General features: G+C 43.9%; 1 protein-coding gene across 2 annotated transcripts in view; it reads left to right on the forward strand.

Annotated features, from left to right (window-relative positions):
• Nucleotides 1–12,737: 12,737 nt before the first annotated feature.
• The window catches only part of GSDME (gasdermin E), a 162,268-nt gene continuing 158,305 nt past the window's right edge, over nt 12,738–16,700 (forward strand). Inside the window, exon 1 of one of the 2 annotated variants that reach the window (XM_040433634.1) lies at nt 12,738–12,848. The gene's annotated coding sequence lies outside the window, so the exon portion shown is untranslated. Of the gene's footprint in view, nt 12,853–16,700 lie in introns of both variants that reach the window. The other variant, XM_040433635.1, reaches the window with a different exon arrangement.

Consider the following 16,700-nt stretch of genomic DNA (forward strand, 5'->3'; position numbering starts at 1 on the left):
TCCTTCTTTCTCCTCCTTTTCACTTCTTCTTTTTCTTTCCCTCAATCACTATTCTTTTTTTGCTCTGATATGGCTCCTATGTGCTTGCATTTGAATTTGTTATGTGTGCGAGCCGCACAAGTCGGCTATTCAACTGTCGCATTATATGTCCCTCTTTGATAACGGTTGACATTGTTAACATGGAGCTGTAACACTTACTTATTTTGATGTACCTAACTTTCTCATATTGGCTATGTGAATGTTTTGCCAATAAAAACATAGTTGATAAAAAAAAAACTCTTTGGTTGCTTTTGCAGTATGCTTTGGGTCATTGTCCATCTGCACTGTGAAGCGCCGTCCAATGAGTTCTGAAGCATTTGGCTGAATATGAGCAGATAATATTGCCCGAAACACTTCAGAATTGAATTCATCCTGCTGCTTTTGTCAGCAGCCACATCATCAATAAATACAAGAGAACCAGTTCCATTGGCAGCCATACATGCCCACGCCATGACACTACCACCACCATGCTTCACTGATGAGGTGGTATGCTTAGGATCATGAGCAGTTTCTTTCCTTCTCCATACACTTCTCTTCCCATCACTCTGGTACAAGTTGATCTTGGTCTCATCTGTCCATAGGATGTTGTTCCAGAACTATGAAGGCTTTTTTGGATGTCGTTTGGCAAACTTTCAATTGATAACAAGCCTTATTGCTGGAAAATAATGTAGCATGCAGAAAAAATGTACTTGGTCCCCAAAAGTGAGATGAATAAGTTAAAACAGATCCTTCCACCAACACCCAACATTTGTCAGAGCGCTATTCAAGCTCTTGATGATGAAATTAATAGGATTTTACAGAGCAGAAACATACCAGATGACTAGTGGCGTTGCTAGAGGGGGTGCCCCCCGCTGATTCCCCCAGGTGAATACTAATGAGCGCTTCCATTATGGAAGCGCTCATTAGTACCGAAGGACCAGGAAGTGGTGAACGCTCTGTACTTACCACTTCCTTGTCCTCGGCTGTCGACTGTGCAGGGCTGCGCACAGCGTGAGGGCGCTCTGTGACGTGCGTGCCAGTTCAGAGCACAGTCGACTGAGGAGAGGCAGGCGGCGTCCAGGAGCAGGAGAGGTAAGTGGTTTTTTATTTTATAAAAAATGTGGCTGCTGGGGCATAAGGGGGCTAATGATGAGAGACATATGGGGGCTAATGATGAGAGGCATATGGGGGCTAATGACGAGAGGCATATGGGGGCTAATGAGAGGCATAATAAGTGTCATCCACAGATGCCCCCATAACAGTGTGTCTTCCACAGATCCACCATAACAGTACGCCGGCGCACTGACGAGAGACAGAGAGAAGGGGAAAGAATCCGCGGAAGCAAGCAGAGGACGGCACAGCAGACAACTGAATAGCTTCTTTTGTAAGTAAATTGTTTTATTATAAATGTATCCCTGCATACCGCAATTCTCTCGTATTTTGTAATCTTATTTATATATATACTTATTTTGTTTTTGCCCCCCAATTTTTGACTGTGGTATCTTTGTGCCCCCCCTATATATTGTTCCTAAAGTCGCCACTGCAGACGACGTTAAAATAAAAAGGTACACAGATGTTCTGCAAAGATACTTAGTTCATGCTAAACAGGACGCAAAAGAACTAGCGACTTTAAATCTTGTTGCATCTTCAACTCCTGATCATCACCACCAGCCACATTTAATACCTGATAAGACCGACACCACCTGTAAATCAGGTCAATCCGCGTTTTTAAAAAAAATGCAGAATTTTTATGAAAACGGGATGCTACAAAAGCCTGATATCGCATTGTGGAATGATAATGCTGAATTTATTTACAAGGGCAATGTAATTCCTGGATCTAATATGCTGGTGCGTAATACAACACAAAACCATGGCATGACTAAAAGGAATATACCTCCTGGATGAGACACATTTATGCAAGCAATGACTAAGTTAAATATCCCCTCTACGGTTTAGGTTCCAATACAATTCTAAATGGTATAAAAATGAATCTAAACCAGCCTTCTGATACACCACCACCACAAAATAAACCTGGCTCTTTTCATTCTACACCCATAGGCCTAACACGAGCAACCTTACTACCTAAAAAAAGGACTGTTACGTTCTGCATGGTTAAGTCTGTAAACACATTTCATTTTGTAAAAAGGAATTTTTATGGTATATAAGAAACTTGTAAATTGTGCTGTGTTTATAAGCGGAAATGCAGAGCTCTTTTTACAAATTAATATATAAGTTTTGAATGTGTACATATATTTTGCTGTAGTTGGTAGAAAATATGCATGTGTTAACATAATCTAACTTAAGAGCTACGTCAGAAGATAAGGAAACATATCTAATGCTCACAGTGCACCCCCGCCCCTCTACCCTGCTAAGGCCCCTTTCACACGAGCGACCTTTCCGCGCGGGTGCAATGCGTGACGTGAACGCATAGCACCTGCACTGAATCCTGACCCATTCATTTCAATGGGTCTGTGTACATGAGCGTTGTTTTTCACGCATCCGTTCTGCGTTGCGTAAAAATCGCAGCATGTTCTAGATTCTGCATTTTTCACGAAGCCCTGGCCCCATAGAAGTGAATGGGGCTGCGTAAAAAAAAACGCATTGCATCAGCAAGCAAATGCGGGTGCGATGCGTTTTTCACTGGTGGTTGCTAAGAGATGTTGTTTGTAAACCTTCCGTTTTTTATCACGCGCGTGAAAAACGCATCAAAACGCATTGCACCCGCGCGGAAAAAACTGAACAACTGAACGCAATCGCAGACAAAACTGACTGAACTTGCTTGCAAAATAGTGCGAGTTTCACTGAACGCACCCTGAACGCATCCGGACCTAATCCGTCACGCTTGTGTGAAAGAGGCCTAAGGCTGCGTTCACACGGGCGAGATTTCCGCGCGGGTGCAATGCGGTAGGTGAACGTATTGCACCCGCACTGAATCCCGACCCATTCATTTCAATGGGGCTGTTCAGATGAGCGGTGATTTTCACGCATCACTTGTGCGTTGCGTGAAAATCGCAGCATGCTCTATATTCTGTGTTTTTCACGCAACGCAGGCCCCATAGAAGTGAATGGGGTTGCGTGAAAATCGCAAGCATCCGCAAGCAAGTGCGGATGCGGTGCGATTTTCACGCACGGTTGCTAGGAGACGATCGGGATGGAGACCCGATCATTATTATTTTCCCTTATAACATGGTTATAAGGGAAAATAATAGCATTCTGAATACAGAATGCATAGTAAAACAGCGCTGGAGTGGTTAAAAAAATAAAAAATAAAATTTAACTCACCTTAGTCCACTTGATCGCGCAGACCGGCATCTCCTTCTGTCTCCTTTGCTGAACAGGACCTGTGGTGAGCATTCATTACATGAACAGGACCTTTGGTGACGTCACTCTGGTCATCACATGATCCATCACATGATCTTTTACCATGTGAAATCACCAGCAGGGGGTGCTGTGCTTGCCTGTAAGACTGAGCCATGTCAATGTATAGCAGGGTAATCTAGGACATTTCCCCTAAGTGCTACCACACAGTACTAACGCCCACATTGTGGCCCCTCACAGTACTACTGCCCACCGTGTGGCCCCTTCAAAATAGTTATGTCCTCCTTGTGGCCCCTCACAGAAGTTATGCCCACCTTTGTTCCTGTCACAGTATTTATGCCTACTTTTGTGCCCCCTCACTGTAGCTTTGCCCAGATATGTGCCCCCTCACAGTAGTTATGCCCAGATATGTGGCCCCTCACAGTAGTTATGCTCAGATATGTGCCTCCCTCACAGTAGTTATGCCAGATTTTGTGCGCCTCACAGTAGATATGCCCAGACATGTGCCCCCTCACTGTAGTTATGGCCAGATATGTGCCCCTTCACAGTAGTTATGGCCAGAGATGTGCCTCCCTCACAGTAGTTATGCCAGATTATGTGCCCCCTCAAAGTAATGATGCCCAGATATGTGCCTCCCTCACAGTAGTTATGCCAGATTATGTGCCCCTCACAGTAGTTATGCCCAGATATGTGCCCCCTCACTGTAGTTTTGGCCAGATATGTTCCCCCTCACAGTAGTTATGCCAGATATGTGCCCCCTCACAGTGGTTATGGACAGATATGTGCCCCCTCACAGTAGTTGTGCCAGATTATGTGCCCCTCACAGTAGTTATGTCAAATATGTGCCCACTCACAGTGGTTATGGCCAGATATGTGCCCCCTCACAGTAGTTATGCCAGATATGTGCCTCCACACAGTAATTATCCCAGATATGTGCCCCCTCACAGTAGTTATGCTCACACATGTGCCCCCTCACAGTAGTTATGCCCACATATGTTCCCCCTCACAGTAGTTATGCCCACATATGTGCCCCCTCACAGTAGTTATGCCCACATATGTGCCCCCTCACAGTAGTTATGCCAGATTAGGTGCCCCCTCAGTAAAGAGGCCCACTTTTGTGCCCCCTCACTCTAGTTGTTGCCCCCCTTTTTCCTCCAGTCTGCAGCTTTATGGAAAAAAAACATACTTACCTTTTTCCCTGATGACGTACTCCCACACTCACATTGCGCAGCTGGCTGTGCTGAAGGCCGATTCCTTGGCTTTCAGCGCTCCTCCCACAGCAGCAGCGTGATGTGCAGCCTGCAGGGGGAGCGCCGGAGCTCAGAAGAACAGTGAAGCAGGCAGCAGAGAGGGCTCCCTGCTTCATTCTGGACACAAACAGCCCAGCAGTGACAAGAACTGCTGGGTAAGTGTGCGCCCCCCCCCCTTCCTTACTTGCCTCTGCGCCCCCTCTTGTCTCTGAGCCCGGGGCACATAATATACATGTTTAAAGAGGGCTCTGACGGGGCCCGGCATTGTCACTGTACTTCATACCGGGCCCCGTCAGAATGCTCCCATTACATATGAATGCAGCAGGCTCCCTCCCCCCGCCGGGCCCGGCAGAGGGTGCGACCGCGATCGTTACGCCAATGTATATACTTAATATAAACTGCTGATGATTAATAAAACTTTTTAATTTTGTCAGTCAGTTTTTTTTAATGATTTTATTATTAAATATTCTAAGAGGTTCATAAGATTTAATAGATTCATACAAGAGATTCACACGATTTTAAGAAATTCATACAATAGATTAATTTAATACAAGAGATTCATACAAGAGGTTCATAATATTTTAAGAAATTCATACAAGAGGTTCATACAACCTTAATATCATTTTATTTTAACCCCTTAAGGCCCGGAGGTATTGTTTTTGCGTTTTCGTTTGCGCTCCCTGCCTTCCCAGAGCCATAACTTTTTTATTTGTCTGTTCACATAGCCATATGAGGGCTTGTTTTTTGCGGGACAAGTTGTACTTTCCAACACCACCATTTAATATTGCATGTCATGTAGTGGGAAGCGGGAAAAAAATTCCAATTGCAAAAAAAAAGAATTCCACCACAGTTTTACAGGTTTTTTATTTACGACGTTCAATGTGCAATAAAACTGACTGGTTACTTTTATTCTATCAATCCAGTGATACCTTATATGTATAGTTTTTATTGCGTTTTGATAGTGATAAAAAATTTACAAAATGGGAAAAAATCCATTTTTTTTTTTTTTTGTAACTATATTTTGACCCCTATACCTTTTTTGTAATTATGTTTACGGAGCTATATGGGGGCTAATTTTTTGTGGGACGAGGTGTGTATGACTTTTTGATCACTTTTTATAAAAAAAAATTGTAGAAAATGAAGCGACCAAAAACAGCGAATCGGCCATTTGGACGCTTTTTTCCATTTTGCTGTTTGCCGTATGGGGAATATATTTTTATATTTTTATAATATGGGCACATTGCGACACCCATGATTTGTATTCTTTTATTTTTTTTAGTTCTTTTATTTTTATTTTGGGAAAAGGGGGGTGATTTGAATTTTTATGTTTTTTTTATTTATTTTTTCTTAGACTTTTTTTTCTTTACACTTTTTTATAGTTCCCATAGGGAACTATAACAATCAATCATCTGATTGTTATTATCATAAATTCCAATGCACTTGCATTGGAATCTATGATGATTTTACTAGTTTCCTATGGAGCTTTATCACAGGCAAGGGCTCCAAAGGAAATACTATGCAGCAGCCTCCTGTCATTCATAAAGACAGGGGCTGCTGCATACATGCTCCGGCTCCTCCTATCGCCACACGGAGGAGCCGGAGCGCAACCGAAAGTGCGCACTTTCGGTTTCAGCGCGCTCAGATGCCGTGGTCAGGATTGACTACAACATCTCAGGGTTATGTACGTGATCGGCATTACTGCCGGTTGCAGACATGAGCCACGGGTGTTTGCTAAAAGCAACAGGCGGCCATCCGCTACTATGGTGTCCGCAGGAGCGGCCGCCATCTTTAAACACTCACCCAGCGCCATACATGTACGGCGCTGGGAGTGAAAGGGTTAAAGATATTAAACCTTAATTGAATTACTGCCAGAAGTAAGTCACGCCTATGGGTGTGATACTTTTTAGTAGGCAGCTTCAGTCCTTAGACTAAAACTCATTCTGCTTTCAGCAACACACAGGAACAGACCTCTCTCCACACACACACCATACTTATTCAATGTAGTAAAAAGACTGTGCTACATATGGTGACCCCTCCAAAACACTGGGGTGCATGGGGAGCCCCCTTAAACCTTAGGACTGGTGGGGGAATGATTGAATAACCCTATCAATCATTCCATCGGCTAAGGTCACACAGGGGTGAAGGAGGAAAGGGAAGGGGCGTGGTGGTGGTGGGACCGTGGGGTCAAAGGGGCGTGGCACCTGTCAAATTGAGTTTGACGAATAATATAGATGTTACACTACTAATATATAGTATATACAGCAGTGTACTGATATGTGAGGTACAGTATATAATAGATGCAGTGGGTACAGATATATAATATATACAGCAGTGTACTGAAATTTGAGGTACAAGGTATAAATTACACCTTGTACCTCACATATCAGTACACTGCTGTATATTTATCGCCACCTCGAAAACAGTTAGGTGTTTGGTAAGTAACCAGATTTTCCGAGTCAGACAGTTTGTTAACTGTAGGAGTAGAGGAGTCATTTATATCTGCCAATGTCCATGTCCTAAGGACTAAATTGGCAAAACTACTAGGGAACTGAGAAGAAGGGTGTGTGAACATGTTAATGACGTCTACAAGAAAAACGTTACACCAGTAGCATGCCATATTCAGGAGGCACATGGCGGTGATCCAAGGGCTCTTAAGTTCTCCGTTTTGGAAATGGTACCACTGCCACCCAGAAGAGGACACTGGGACCAAGTAGATCTATCGGTTTCGGTCCCAGTCACCTATTGGCATCAATGAAAGATTAACCTTTAGTTGCTTTCTGTAAGAGATTGTATATTCCCTTCCCTCTCGCAGTGACGTCTTCATTTTTTTTTACCGTAGATGCGTAGTCTGTCTCTCTTCCTAGGTATGTCCTTCTCTAAATCATCTGCTTTAATCAGTGAACCGAGTACCAGGTCCCCAACTAGGCCTGAGATGCGGGAAGCATCCAAATATTTGTATATCAGTTGGTCGGAGGAAAATATCAGTCCTCTAGATGTATTAATTGCTTTATTAACCTCCAGGCATCTTGTGGGGGTCTTAGCGACGATCAAGATAAGTGTTTATAAGCATTTTTAGTACTCAATTTTTCACTTTTATAAATGAAGATCTAGTGGCTATAGCTGTGTTCCCATTTGCACATATATTAGGAAGTCCTGCATGGATGGGAGGTGCACTATCATTGATATGAAATATAACTATTCATGTATGTGCAGAGTGTGGTTGGACTAGGTATATACGGAGGGTCCACTTGCTCTGATACACAGTGTGCATGTTTGCTGCTTGTGTCAATAGGCTTTTACTAATACTGCCCGATACATCATTCCATTGGAGGGTTCCTTCTGTTATGTATTTACCCCTTACACCCACAGTAGGCAATACACACAACCCTGCCTGAATTGGCGGCCCTCTATTTTGGCATTGAACGTACCTCGGGTGGAACGCACTTGCGTTCCACTTATGAAGGGTTTGCATGACATAGGAGACGGAGTGATTCGTGCTTCTGGACGATGCGTTACATTCGCCGGAAGTGGTGACGAGTGGAGCGCATCATGCGACCGGATGTATCTGGAGCGGCGTCCACGCTTCATTCGCAGGCACTGTAAGGCGGGAAATACACGTAAGCAGTATGCGCTATTTAAATGGGACGCAGTGTACTTTGATTGAGTACGCATCTAATATGGAGGACCCTGCTGAGCGGTCAGGCGACTAGTTGGATGGCGAATGTAAGTAAGCGAATGTAAGTAAAATCCAACCTAATGGCCATGTTGTGCATCTTGAGATATGCGGAGAGAGGTCCGTCTGACTTCATTTTGGTTGTAGGTATCTAGGGCTTGTGGATATGCATCGTCCCACTACGTGTCTGTGGGCACTGCTTAAAAGCACTTTTTACTCTAAAAACTGTATTATGCTGTATTATATGACTTTGTACAAACCGGATTCCAAAAAAGTTGGGACACTAAACAAATTGTGAATAAAAACTGAATGCAATGATGTGGAGATGGCACAGATCAAACGTTTAATCCGAGTAAATGTATCATTTTAAAGGAAAAATACGTTGATTCAAAATTTCACGGTGTCAACAAATCCCCAAAAAGTTGGGACAAGTAGCAATAAGAGGCTGGAAAAAGTAAATTTGAGCATAACGAAGAGCTGGAAGACCAATTAACACTAATTAGGTCAATTGGCAACATGATTGGGTATAAAAAGAGCTTCTCAGAGTGGCAGTGTCTCTCAGAAGCCAAGATGGGTAGAGGATCACCAATTCCCACAATGTTGCGCAGAAAGATAGTGGAGCAATATCAGAAAGGTGTTACCCAGCGAAAAATTGCAAAGACTTTGCATCTATCATCATCAACTGTGCATAACATCATCCGAAGATTCAGAGAATCTGGAACAATCTCTGTGCGTAAGGGTCAAGGCCGTAAAACCATACTGGATGGCCGTGATCTCCGGGCCCTTAAACGACACTGCACCACAAACTGGAATGCTACTGTAAAGGAAATCACAGAATGGGCTCAGGAATACTTCCAGAAACCATTGTCAGTGAACACAATCCACCGTGCCATCCACCGTTGCCAGCTGAAACTCTACAGTGCAAAGAAGAAGCCATTTCTAAGCAAGATCCACAAGCTCAGGCGTTTTCACTGGGCCAGGGATTATTTAAAATGGAGTGTGGCAAAATGCAAGACTGTTCTGTGGTCAGACGAGTCACGATTCGAAGTTCTTTTTGGAAATCTGGGACGCCATGTCATCCGGACCAAAGAGGACAAGGACAACCCAAGTTGTTATCAACGCTCAGTTCAGAAGCCTGCATCTCTGATGGTATGGGGTTGCATGAGTGCGTGTGGCATGGGCAGCTTGCATGTCTGGAAAGGCACCATCAATGCAGAAAAATATATTCAGGTTCTAGAACAACATATGCTCCCATCCAGACGTCATCTCTTTCAGGGAAGACCCTGCATTTTTCAACAAGATAATGCCAGACCACATTCTGCATCAATCACAACATCATGGCTGCGTAGGAGAAGGATCCGGGTACTGAAATGGCCAGTCTGCAGTCCAGATCTTTCACCTATAGAGAACATTTGGCGCATCATAAAGAGGAAGGTGCAACAAAGAAGGCCCAAGACGATTGAACAGTTAGAGGCCTGTATTAGACAAGAATGGGAGAGCATTCCTATTTCTAAACTTGAGAAACTGGTCTCCTCGGTCGCCAGACGTCTGTTGAGTGTTGTAAGAAGAAGGGGAGATGCCACACAGTGGTGAAAATGGCCTTGTCCCAACTTTTTGGGGATTTGTTGACACCATGAAATTCTGATTCAACATATTTTCCCCTTAAAATGGTACATTTCCTCAGTTTAAACTTTTGTTCTGTGATTTATGTTCTATTCTGAATAAAATATTAGAAGTTGGCACCTCCACATCATTGCATTCAGTTTTTATTCACGATTTGTATAGTGTCCTAACTTTTTTGGAATCCGGTTTGTACTAATTTATCTGCAAAATCCCTGTTACCAGGCAGATTAGGTGTAATTTATACATCCCACCACTAGATGGGGATAACACTTAGGTTCTATATATACCTAGTTCAGGCCTAGTGAGACAGGACGGGGACAGATCAGTGGTTAGTCAGTCTGCTGAGAGTGCGAGAGTGCAGATCTAGCACTTCTGCTCTGATGAAAGTTTAGTCCAGAAAGGGACAAGAAAAAAGACTTATACATCCAAAGGATAAAAGCCACAAATCAGGCATCATGGACCATTGGGATATTCAGGTGAAGTATACCATAGCCTCCGGCAAGCTCACCAAATTACACTGATACAGAAAATATTCGGCTAAGCTCTAAGGCAAACCTAAAAAGCCTAGAAACAGTGGATTTGCAGACCAACTCTAAAAACAACAAGAGACTGTATTCTGTACTGCTACCAACCAAAGTCATCAACAGTAAAAGTTGTGAGTTGCACCTTACCACTGTCTACCTCATTATTACTACTAATGGTTGTACCACCATTAACGGTACTGGCGTCATGACAAAAAGCATCAAGGGACTCAGCCGCAACAAGCACCCTAAGCACCCCTAATATCAAGGGCACCTCAACCACCATCTTGGCTGATGCTTCCCTACCACAGAGCGTGCCCCGGAGGATTTTGTGCTGTCCACCTCAACACTGTGCTGCCAGCCCAGGGAGGCTTTCTGCTAACCGTGAGTAAACTGATGAACTGTGTGTTACTACTTGGCCCCTCATCGGTCCACCGTGCACCTCACGTGTTGCCCCTGCACTACTGGCTGGCTGCAGATCCACTTCCCATATCACCTTGGACGGGCTTCCACGCTGATGAGAGTACAATCAGCTCTCTGCTAAAACCATTATTAACAATAACTGGTCCACGGGTTTGGCGATAACTGGTCTAACGATCCTTGACATCCAGAGGTGTATGCTTTAAACATTACTCATCAGTTCCATTTATGCATGTAAGTGACATCTTCTTGCTATATATAGAGCTGAGTTTTAATTAAGAAGCTATTTCTGAGGGTTCGCTTCTATGCTTTAGTTTTCAGATCTGTGATGATAAGCCCTGCCTACCCAACGGACTCTCTGAGGGACTGTTACATTGTCATCTCCGGCACATATTAGCCGTAAACAGATATGACTGTATGATAATCAGTCCCCTGCACCTGGTTTGACCTCCCAGGTTATATCTTGATGTTCTTATCTTTATATCTATATGCCTATGTATCTGTTTTCTTTATCATCCGAAACTTTGTGTTTCTATATGTTTAAATGTGAATTACAAAAGGGATTGACCCCCTGAGGAACCCAAAGCCTAGGGGAAACGCGTTGGGATATACACAGACCCGCCTAGGGTCAGCTAGGATGAGTAAGGGTACAGGGACCCACTAGGGCCATCTAGGGTGCTATAGCCCAAGTACGAGGACAGAGAGACCCCACCATTAGGGGTCGTCTCTGGGCTGAGTCTAACTGCAGGGTAATTTTAGGGAAAGGATCCCCTTCCCTATACCTAGATGTGTAGCCCCATTATTGTGTATCTATAAAAGTTTATTCTATACATTGGATAGGTCTTCGACCGTCACACTAGATTTATTTAGGGTAATTGTTTTTTAGAACGTAAAAATAAAGTATACATTATTTTAAGGGTTATAAATTTCGTTGCCGGATATTTGATTTTGAACTTGATAAGGCCTCTTTCACACGGGCGTGTGCGCCCCGTTGCCGTATTGCGGACCGCATTTGCGGATCCGCAATACGGATGCGTGAGCATTCCGCATCACGGATGCGGACCCATTCACTTCAATGGGTCCGCAAATTCGGAGATGCGGAATGGTGCGGAACGGAAGCACGGAACGGAACCCTACGGAAGCACTACTGAGTGCTTCCGTGGGGTTTCATCCCATACTTCCTTTCCGCAAAAAGATAGAACATGTCCTATCTTTTTGCGGAACGGCCGGATCGCGGACCTATTCAAGTGAATGGGTCCGCGATCCGCTGCGGCTGCCCCACGGACTGTGCTCGTGCATTGCGGCCCCGCATTTTGCGAGCCGCAGCACGGCCACGGGGCGCACACGCCCGTGTGAAAGAGGTTTAACTCAGTTATAGGACTATTGGTATTGGTAAATTGCTAGAATTCATAATGACTGAAACCTTCAGAACCGCCGCAGCCGGGGATCGGTTAGGTCAGTATAAGTTCCCTTATTTTTTTACAGCACGCGGAACCTCGGGACAATTTTTTCTCTTGCGCTTCAATACCCATTTAAATATTAGCACGTAGTTCATTGGATTATAATGAAGTTATGGCCTAATATACAGGTAGAAACCATACAGATAGTTTAGTAAGGAGCAATTTAGTAAGTTTATTAATGTACATTTATGCATTAATTCCCCAGGTCAAAAAGAGGGACATTTAAGGATCACAGAGAGACTTGGGTCAAAAAGAGGGACACTTGTCTAGAACACGATACGTTTTGCTCCGTCAGGTCGGGTTTGACATTCGTGACTCCTGGTTGTTTACACACGTCTCTGGCACGAAACATGACAACACTCAGAACGCCGTGGCCGTCCCGCCTATATTGACAGGCCTTGTAACCAATGGCAGAGCAGCTCAGTGCAGGCCTCAGCCAATCAGAAACCCGTAGCTCAGGGGCGCTGAAAGCCTGAAAGGGGAAGCGGCCCTGGGAGAGCGGGGAGAGCAGAGCGGTGACTGCTGCCTTCCTCAGGACTCCCGGGCCGGCTCGGTGCAGGCGGCGGCGGGTGAGTTGTGTCACGGGCTCTTATGACTTCTTTCCCGCCATGTGAGTCACAGAGACTCCAGTCACAATAACTTCAGCGGGAATTGCTGAGCTCGCCGGTCACCTGTGACTTTAAAGGGGGTTTCCATTTTTGAAAAGACAAGATAGGGTTGATTGGGATTCCAGAGCAGAGGGACACAGCGGCCGGGAGCACACTTGTTAACATTACATTTTAACCTTTTTTTCTCCACAGAAAGTGATATTTTTTTTTTCATTTTAAATCTTAAGACACGTGACTGATTTGATGAGATGGGTTTGGCTCCACCAGGTTAAATGTGATATGGACCTGAGCAATTTCATGGCATGGGTGTGAAATACTATGGTGGCCTCTGGGGCTGTTCACATGGAGGTTTTTGTACAATGATTTGGTGCAGATTCTGTGCTAAGAAGAAGCAGCAGCAGCAGCGTGGAAACCGCGTCCTGTTACTATATGGGTTTGTGGTCGTGAGTGCCCCGAGATAAGACAGGTCCTTTCGTGGGGTGGTTAGCGCAGATAAAAACGTGGCAGTGTGGACTCCCATTGATAAATGGCAGGCGGTTTCTGCAGTGGCGGCCGTGGGTTCTTGGCCAAATCATGCTTCCCAAATAGTCCACCTGGATGGTCCCTACGAGTGTGTCTGGTCTGCCGTGAGCCGTTATATACCATGCGTCATTATGACAGAATAAGTGCTGCTGCCCCCCAACTTAAAAAAAAAAGGGAGTCTATTGCCTAATTTTCACCAATTAACCCATTGGATGTGGCCAGCAGATCGTTGCACATACAGGCCAGATGTCCCTTTTTATCATTTCACTGTGGATTGCCTGAAAAAGCATTTTTAGTCCTTTGGATAACGGCTCCAAAGTGTCCAGCGCGGCGGGTTTGGGTTTAAAAGCCGTCCTTCCCTGCGCTGTGTTTTTGCTCCCATCAGCAAAACTCAGGGCCTTCCCATTACTAATGGTTTAATTGGTGAAAATGAAGTCACACTCCCTTTAACCCCTTGGCGTTTTTCTTCCTTTTTTCATCGTCCCGTTCCAAGAGCTATAACTTTTTTTTTTTTTTCCGTCTACATAGCTTTATGAGGGCTTGTTTTTTGCGGGACAAGTTATAGTTTTTAATGGTGCCATTTTGGGGTACACATAACTTTCTGATTAACTTTTTCTGGGAGGGAGATGGGAGTCCGGGTCGTTACGGATGTGGCAATACCAAACATATGGGGGATTTTTTTTTTTTTGGGGGGGGGGGGCAATTTTTTTTCATTGAACAGCATATTTTCAATGGAAAAAAAGTGTGTCTATCTATCTATCTATCTATCTATCCATAAAAAGTCAGGCAGCACTCCCTTGAAAGTTGAGAAAAAGGGTGCCCGCGGTAATCCCTCGATTCAGGATGATGAATAAACAATGAAAGTCCGCAGCACTCCTTGGAAGATGAAAAAAATGTGCTATTTATTCACACATATCATATAACAACGTTTCGGTTCTCAAGTCAAGTGCTAGCATGGTGTGTTCAATAAAAACATAGTAACATTTAATTCTTTGTGTGTTATTAGTTTAACCACCTCAGCCCCCCTAGCTTAAACACCCTGAAAGACCAGGCCACTTTTTACACTTCTGACCTACACTACTTTCACCGTTTATTGCTCGGTCATGCAACTTACCACCCAAATGAATTTTACCTCCTTTTCTTCTCACTAATAGAGCTTTCATTTGGTGGTATTTCATTGCTGCTGACATTTTTACTTTTTTTTTTGTTATTAATCGAAATTTAACGTTTTTTTTGCAAAAAAATGAAATTTCTCACTCTCAGTTGTAAAGTTTTGCAAAAAAAACGACATCCATATATAATTTTTTCTCTAAATTTATTGTTCTACATGTCTTTGATAAAAAAAAATGTTTGGGTAAAAAAAAAAAATGGTTTGGGTAAAAGTTATAGCGTTTACAAACTATGGTACAAAAATGTGAATTTCCGCTTTTTGAAGCAGCTCTGACTTTCTGAGCACCTGTCATGTTTCCTGAGGTTCTACAATGGCCAGAATAGTAGAAAAACCCCACAAATGACCCCCACTTCGGAAAGTAGACACCCTAAGGTATTCGCTGATGGGCATAGTGAGTTCATAGAACTTTTTATTTTTTGTCACAAGTTAGCGGAAAATGATGATTTTTTTTTTTTCTTACAAAGTCTCATATTCCACTAACTTGCGACAAAAAATAAAAAGTTCTATGAACTCACTATGCCCATCACGAAATACCTTGGGGTCTCTTCTTTCCAAAATGCGGTCACTTGTGGGGTAGTTATACTGCCCTGGCATTTTAGGGGCCCGGATGCGTGAGAAGTAGTTTGAAATCAAAATCTGTAGGCTGCAAAAAAGTGTCACACATGTGGTATCGCCGTATTCAGGAGAAGTTGGGCAATGTGTTTTGGGGTGTCTTTTTACATATACTCATGCTGGGTGAGAGAAATATCTTGGCAAAAGACAACTTTTCCCATTTTTTTTTTTTTATACAAAGTTGGCATTTGACCAAGATATTTATCTCACCCAGCATGGGTATATGTAAAATGACACCCCAAAACACATTGCCCAACTTCTCTTAAGTACGGCGATACCAGATGTGTGACACTTTTTTGCAGCCTAGATGCTCAAAGGGGCCCAAATTCCTTTTATGAGGGCATTTTTAGACATTTGGATCCCAGACTTCTTCTCACGCTTTAGGGCCCCTAAAATGCCAGGGCAGTATAAATACCCCACATGTGACCCCATTTTGGAAAGAAGACACCCCAAGGTATTCAATGAGGGGCATGGCGAGTTCATAGAATTTTTTTTTTTTTTTTTGGCACAAGTTAGCGGAAATTGATTTATTTTTATTTTTTCTCACAAAGTCTCCCTTTCCGCTAACTTGGGACAAAAATTTCAATCTTTCATGGACTCAATATGCCCCTCACGGAATACCTTGGGGTGTCTTCTTTCCGAAATGGGGTCACATGTGGGGTATTTATACTGCCCTGGCATTCTAGGGGCCCTAAAGCGTGAGAAGAAGTCTGGAATATAAATGTCTAAACAATTTTACGCATTTGGATTCCGTGAGGGGTACGGTGAGTTCATGTGAGATTTTATTTTTTTACACAAGTTAGTGGAATATGAGACTTTATAAGAAAAAATAAATAAATTCCGCTAACTTGGGCCAAAAAAATGTCTGAATGGAGCCTTACAGGGGGGTGATCAATGACAGGGGGGTGATCAATGACAGGGGGGTGATCAATGACAGGGGGGTGATCAATGACAGGGCGGTGATCACCCCCCTATAAGGCTCCATTCAGATGTCCGTATGTGTTTTGCGGTTCCAATCCATTAGGGGTGGGCGGTATAGGCGATATGCGATATAAATTTGGGCCACGATATGGATTTTCGCCATATCGCCTATATCGCCGGACCGCGATATGATCGCGCTCTCTGCGCGCACCATTTTCTCCTGAGCCCGCCGGCCGGCACAGTGGAGGGAGAAGGAGGGAGTCCCTCCCTCCCCTCTGTGCGCGGCTGCCGCTGAACACCAATGAGGACAGAGGAGGACATCGCTTAGACTGGGCTGCCGTAAAAAGCGGCGGCCCAGCTAAGGCCCTTTAGTGACCGCCGTAAAAAGGCGTATGGGTGGTCACTAAGGGGTTAAAGCCGCTTTCACATGAGCGTATTTGTAATCCGTATATGGCCTGGATTCTATGTCCCGTAATCCACTGTTAATGAATAGGGCTATTCACAAGGGCGTTTAATTTCAGTCAGTGTTTGAAATCCGCAGCATGTCTGAGTTTTGTGCGTGTTTGTTTCCAAATGCACCCAT

Source organism: Bufo bufo, chromosome 5 (assembly GCF_905171765.1).
Source record: "Bufo bufo chromosome 5, aBufBuf1.1, whole genome shotgun sequence".
NCBI classification, from domain to species: Eukaryota; Metazoa; Chordata; class Amphibia; order Anura; family Bufonidae; genus Bufo; species Bufo bufo.